This window comes from Diuraphis noxia, unplaced genomic scaffold (assembly GCF_037042655.1).
Source record: "Diuraphis noxia isolate RWA-SAM2 unplaced genomic scaffold, SU_Dnox_SAM2 contig0003, whole genome shotgun sequence".
Classification (NCBI taxonomy): Eukaryota; Metazoa; Arthropoda; class Insecta; order Hemiptera; family Aphididae; genus Diuraphis; species Diuraphis noxia.
In genome coordinates this window covers 33177210-33184546 of record NW_028301713.1, presented here as the reverse complement: position 1 = coordinate 33184546, position 7337 = coordinate 33177210, and the positions used below count along the sequence as shown (strand labels likewise).

The 7337-nt window shown below is 25.6% G+C and overlaps 1 long non-coding RNA gene across 2 annotated transcripts; it reads left to right on the top strand.

Annotated features, from left to right (window-relative positions):
* The first annotated feature begins 2761 nt into the window (after positions 1-2761).
* Positions 2762-4629, top strand: LOC149057240 (uncharacterized). 2 transcript variants are annotated; one of them, XR_016191000.1, is made up of 3 exons: positions 2762-2954; positions 3753-3888; positions 3979-4629. It is a non-coding gene; the product is annotated as an uncharacterized LOC149057240 (long non-coding RNA). The 2 variants fall into 2 exon arrangements; XR_016191001.1 differs by having other exon boundaries at positions 3753-3903.
* The last annotated feature ends 2708 nt before the right edge of the window (positions 4630-7337 follow it).

The following is a 7337-nucleotide window of genomic DNA, read 5'->3' as shown; positions in this document are numbered from 1 at the left end:
ATAAACTTAGAAGAATCTTGTATTGAATTTTTAAATCTTGTATTTTAAAAAGGTAATTTTTTATGATTTACTAAATTAAAATGATTTGTGATTTTTGTGATTTTTAGGTATTTTGTCAAAATTTGAAGTTTAAATTTTTATTAAAAAAAAAAATTCTGACTACGTATTTTTAATATTTTTTAACTACCATTGTAAAAATATATTAAAAGTCTTATATTAAATTTTGAAGCATTTTATCCACGGAATAACATTTTATTGACATTTATAGAAAAATAAACTAAAAAAATTTAAAATTTCAAATATCCATATTGTGTAAATAAATTCAAAATGTCCAAAATATTTTTAAAATGTTATCAAGTATAAAAAATTCCAATATAAACATTAAGTGAAAATTTCATATATCTAGGGTAATTTGTTTTAGAGTAACACCAATAATATTCAAAATCGATTTTATAATAAATCAATATTTTATAAAAACTCCAGTTTTTCTGATGCCTTGGAAAATTATTTGAAATTTAAAATTTTTACCTCCCCAATGCAATAACTTGATTCACTTTCCAACCGGAAGTTGAGAATCGAAGCATTATTTCCACAACTTATAATATACTTACACACATAACAAATTTAACAAAGTTAGAAAGACGTTGTGTAAGTAGGTGTTACAAAAAGCATTATAATTTATACATATTTTTAATACCTACAGAAAAACATTGTCAAATTATTTTTATTTAGGACGTATTGAACAAATTGAAATTAGTGATAGTATTCTTGAGCCAACTCAGATAAATCAAGATGTTCAAGTGATTTCTTCAGTAGTCAAAAAATATAAAAATATCCCGGAGAACAGGATTCCTTTGAGTAAATTATTATTATTAGGTAAGTATATTAGTAATAACTATTTATGATTTTGATTATTTGATTACATAACATTTTGTTCTTTTGTTAGTATATCTAAAACAACATGTTTTCAGAATTAGAAACTGATGGAAATATTGACATAGATCAATATACTAATAATGCTGAAAATAATTATATGGATTATGATAATGCTGATGATGGTGATACTGAAAATTATTGCATAGATGATGATAATCGTAATGATGATAATATTCAAAACAGTTCAGTTTCAAATGAAACCGGTATTTTCACCATATTACAATTTTATCAAAATTACCAAATACATAATTCTATATAATTTTAATATTTAACTCATGCTCCCATCTAAATTGAAATGAATTTATTCATTTTAGATATGTTAAGTTCACGTGAACAAAAATATTAACAGAAAATTATTTTTTTAACGTTATGATGTAACTTTCCTTGTTATTTAACTTGAATGTCCATTAATAATTATATGTTATATAATTATATTACATATATGATTTTAAAAAGAATCCTCTCATTTTATTTTTTGTTTTTAACAATCCATACAAAATTATTAGGTATTTAATCAGCTTGTGATAAAAATTTTTTAATTTTAAACACAAAAAAAATATATATTATTTATTTATGTTCCAATATGCTAATACAGTCGATTCCTCTTAATGTGGGCATCAGTGTTAATATGGGCATCCGTTTATTGTGGGCAAACATGTCTGGTCCCAATACAAATGTATATTAACAATGTTAAATAAAACCGCATAAATAGGCACTCGATTCGGTTTATGTGGACAATTTTATTTCATCATAGTGTTAGAATACATACATGTATATTTAAAAACGATTAATTCAATCTAGTTTCATCGTACCTATCTATGAGATTATGTTTATCGAAAGTAAAAATCATTACTATCCAAACCGTAGTGGGATTTTATTAGTCCACAACCTGAATATAATGAACAATTTTTACTTATTGAAAACCATAACGAGTTTGAAAACATTGATGAAAATGTTATTTAATTGTTTTGATAATAATGAAGACATTTATGATGTTGTAATAAAAAATGTTCTTATAAAAAGGAAGTTGGAAGATAAAAATAATGAAGATACCGAACCACCAGTTACATGCTAGAAAGGCCAAAAAGTGTATTGATTTGTTGCAGAAGTTTTTCATGTTAGAGGGTAACGAAAATAGTCCGCCTGATAAGCTTGAAGCGTGTGTCCATTTTGTGTACCAAATCCGTACTAAACAGCTTAGACAATAAACAATTACAACATTTTGAATACCTTCCACATCCAAATATTAATTTGATTCAATATATTATATGTATTTAATTTTATTTATATAGTAATTATTGAATTTTTTTTTTCAACTATATGGTAATACAAACAAAAACTTTTTTTTAAGCTAATTTCGGCTTTTATGGGCAACCTCCTAATGTGGACAAACAGTGCTGGCCCAACGTGCCCACATTAAGCGAAATCCACTGTATATAAACATCATAACATTTATTAGTGTTTTAATTTTATTTCTGAGAATGATTCAGTTTTTAAAAATGTTAAAACCTTAAAACACTGCCTAAGAATAAAAGATAATATGAAAATTTGAGTAGGTAGTAAAAAGTAATCTTAATTGAATAGGTACATTGCCTAAGATTGATCATAGCATATCAGAAAGTTCAATATCAGAATGTGGTTCTGATGATGATATTTCTAAATTGAAATCAGATATTAATGGAAATTCTTTTTTAAATGATCCATTATCAACATTTGATACCGATTAAGATAATCAATTAACAATAGTATTTTATAATTGATTAAAGAATTAAGGTGCGGTCATTGTTATTATACTATTATGCTATTGAAATTGATTTCTGTCATTAAAGGTTATTATAGTTATATTTTAACTATTGTAAAATTCAGATTTAAATTATACGGAGTATGGAGGGCGACAGTCCTCATGATGACCGGTCAAAATATTTCTAGTATAAAATATTGCCAGTACAAAACGTCTCAGCTTAAAAATATCTCAAATATAAAAATCTTTCATGAAAATAATTTATCAAGTATTACAAGTAGGTACAAAATAATTTATTTATTATATAATCAATTGTATTTATAATTGAGTGAGTTAAGTGAATTCCAAACAGAAAATAATTCATAGACAATAAAAACTTATCATATAATATATATTTTATTTAAAATTTAATGTTGTGGATGATTCACATATATTAAAATTGTTTATAAAATTATGTAACGTAATAAATTTAAAAAAAAATATATATATATATATTAAAATAATTTATAATTTAATAAATTAAAAAAAAATTATACGAATATATAAATTCCATTCAAGATTTAAGTTTAAATTTACGATTCTTATAAGTACAACGCCATAGGAATTTGTTCATACTGTTTTTATAAAATATTTGACTACATGAAGTTATCCGTTATGTAATAATACATTTTTGCCTTTTTGACTTACAATAAGTTGCTGAGGAATTTTTAAATCCAAATATGTTATGTTAATTTTAGTGAAACTGAAGCTAGTTAAGTTGTCTATATTGACACACTGTCATACCGATACAGTCATTATGTTGACATATACTTCACATATACTAATTAAATTTATCTGCTTCATTATATTTTTTTGTATTATTAAATATTATATTGAAATTCTACATTTATGTATTCATTCATATTTTTAACTATGTAGTAGACCGCATGCGTGGTAGACGACAAATTTACGGTAGACTGCATATTACGTGTAGAAACGGGCGGTAGACCGCATACGAGATGAATACCAAACATTATAATTTATACATATTTTAAATACCTATAGAAAACTACATTATCAAATTATTTTTATTCAGGAGGTATTAAACAAAATGAAGCTGGTGATATTATCCGTGTCCAAACTGAGATAAGTCCAGATGTTCAAATGGTTACTTCAACACCCCAAAATAAATGGAAATATTCGGGAAATGATTAATTCTTTGAGTGAATTTGGTGTGTATAATATAAGTAATATCCATTTATGATTTTAATTATTTAACAATTTGTTCCTTTGTAAGTATACCTAATAAAAAATATTTTCAGATGAAGAAACTGAGAGAAATATTGCAATAAACCAATATAATAAAAATGCGGATGATGATAATGAAAACAATTATTAGGATGATGATGACGATTAAGATGATGATAAATTTTAAAACAGTTCAGTAATTAGTTTCAAATGAAACAGTTATCTTGACAGTATTAAAACTTTACTAAAGATGCCATTTGTTCATTTTAAAAATTTTAAATTAAATAAATATAGTTATCATTTAAGGCAATGGTGTCCAACCTTTTATGAAGACTGGTTAGAAGTTGTTGTAGGCAACATACTTTTTAATTATAATACATTCTAATTTAATGATTAAATTATATTCTATAATAGGTACAGCAATACATTTTTTATAATTTTACTATAACGAATAAGAAGCAGAAATATTTTTATAAGTCATATTAAACAATTGATTAATAGTTTTTAAATTGAAGCGAGGACCGCCTCAAAATATACCACACACCACTTTCAGCTTGCAGACTTGGGGTTGGACACCTTTGCTTTAAAGTTTTAGCAAATACCTTGGTATGACAAAAATTGAACAGAAAATTTTGTTTTAAACGATAAGACAACCTACCTATATTATTTCACTATTGCATCTTCATTTATTGTATGCTATGTTACATATACGGTTTTCAAAAGAATCCTCACGTTTTATTATTTTTTGTTTTTACTTTATTTGGTTCAAACAATCCATAAAAAATTATTAGGTATTTAATCAGCTTGTGATACCAATTTTTAGATTTTAAATTCAAAAAAATATATATTACTCGTATTTGTTTATATTCCAATATTATACTAATATATAAACATCATAACATTTATTTCATAAGTGGTCCCAGGAATTGACATCAGGTGCAGCACATTAAATTATAGTATACACATAGGTATATACTTATATCCCAAATTCCCTATATCATTATCACACATATAAATACATACATACACATACACAAATAAACATTTTATTCCATTTTTCTACTTGAAATTTTAAATCTTATTTAATTTTATAAACAGTTATGAATAATTATAATTAATATTATTATGTCAACTGATAAAAAAAAAAAAACGTGGAGAGCGGTTGAAATGTCAGGTGCAGCACAGGCTACAGTGGCTGCACCCGTATATAGGACCGCCTATGATTTATTTGTGTTTTAAATGTTTTTCTGTGAATTATTCAGTTTTTAAAAATATTAAAACACTGCCTAAGAGTAAAATGTTGAGTAGGTAGTAAAAATTATTATTAATTGAATAGGTACATTGCCTAAGGTTGATCATAGCGTATCAGAAAGTTCAATATCAGAATATGGTTCAGATGAGGAAATTTCTTTGAAATCAGATACTAATGGAAAGTCATTTTAAATGATCCATTATCAATATTTGACACTGATTAAGAAAATCAAACAATAGCATCTCTAAATTATATATTATAATTGATTAAAGAATTAGGTACGGTACTGTCATTATTATTATACTTATGTTGTAAATTGGAATTGATTTCTGTCATTAAAGGTTAATATAGTTATATTTTAATTATTGTAAAATTAAGATTTAAATTATACGGAGAATGGAGGCTATAGTCTTCAATAATCACGCATTAGTGGATCACCTTCGCATTACACCAATCCATCATCAGACATTTTAAATTAAATTTTAGTATTTTACTACTACCTAAGTACATCTTACTTGGTAGTTATGAATTTTAGTTACTTAAGAAATACAGTAACTTAGTCAGATCTAAATCTCAATTATGTTAGGTTATCAAAAAGTTAGAAAGACGTTGTGTAAGTACTAAAAAAAAACATAACTTAAACATATTTTACATACCTAAATAAACAGTATCAAACTACCGCAAATATGATCCATGAATAAATTAAAATCATTTGAGTAAATTAGGTACCTAGCTATATAAGTAATTTGTATACATTTCGCATACACACCAGAGAGCTGGGGAAGGGGTATCTCCAAACTGTTATTACTACTCTTATGTGTATATATTTATCTTTCTGTAAATAAACGATGCTGCATGGGGGCTAAGCAATGTGAAAACAGTACGGCCTCCATGTAGTGATTTAACATAATAAAAAAAAGGGTATACCTATAAGTAATTTCCATCAATGATTTTAATTATCTTATAAAGCGGTAATTTTATTTATTTTTCAATATTAACTCATTATTTTTATGATTTGGTCCAGATGATGTATTGTTGTCTCAAAATCATCTATTCCTATTAAATTCTAATAATGCAAAAGCTAATATTATGAACTATTCTGGTCTATTTCAAGCATTGACAAATACTTATTTGACATACTAGGTAATATGACAATTTTACATAGATCAGCTATATTTTACTAACCTAATCTTTACCCTTTTTGTATATTCATATCAAACTTATTTTGTATTTTATCCGTTTGCATATATACACCAAAAGTGATTAATGTAATGTATTACATATTATATGGGGAATGTGATGAATATTTTTAATTAGGTAAATAATATAGTTTAGGTTAGATTAGATTGTTACTTACTAATTAAGTACCTTTATCAAAAAACCTTTTTATTTTTTAATTAGGTAGTACCTAGTAAATTATAACTAGAACCAGGATTTGTATGTTTTTGCATATTTTTTTCCTTTTCAAATTTTCATTAAGAGGACGTTACACCCACATTTGTTGTCTCCGTCTTACAAGTGCGTAACATTGCAAAAACTGTGTCGCGTGGGAAAGAACCGAGAAAGCTACAGTTATAACTAAGAAACGAAATTTTCACCACATAAAAAGGAGAATTTTGTCTGTGCAATATCGTTTTTATTTTTTCGATATCACTTATACAAAAAAATTCTTATTGTTTTATAATATATTAATTTTGTGTTTTTTAAGCATGAATAACTTTTTTTGTAGTTCTGATATCGAAAAAATAAAAACGATATTGCACAGACAAAATTCTCCTTTTTATGAGGTGAAAATATAATTTCTTAGTTATAACTTACTGTAGCTTTCTCGGTTCTTTCCCGCGCGAAACAGTTTTTGCAATGTTACGCACTTTTGTAAGACGGAGACAACAAATGCGGGTGTAACTTCCTCTTAATAATCTTCACTACCTAATCATAAAAATTGGAATTCACTGCTAAATTTTTATTTTGTATATTTTCGGCATATTTGACCATAATAAATTCATATTTGTCTATAAACGCTTATTTGTTGCATATTTCAATGAATGCGCTGCCACAATGTTTATCATCCGTGTGTTGATCTTCAACGAGCGTAAGTAGGTAGGTACTTTTCTTTTTTCTTTTTTGCTTCGTAATTTATTATACACAATACATTTCAGACTGCACTTCTAATAGTTCGCC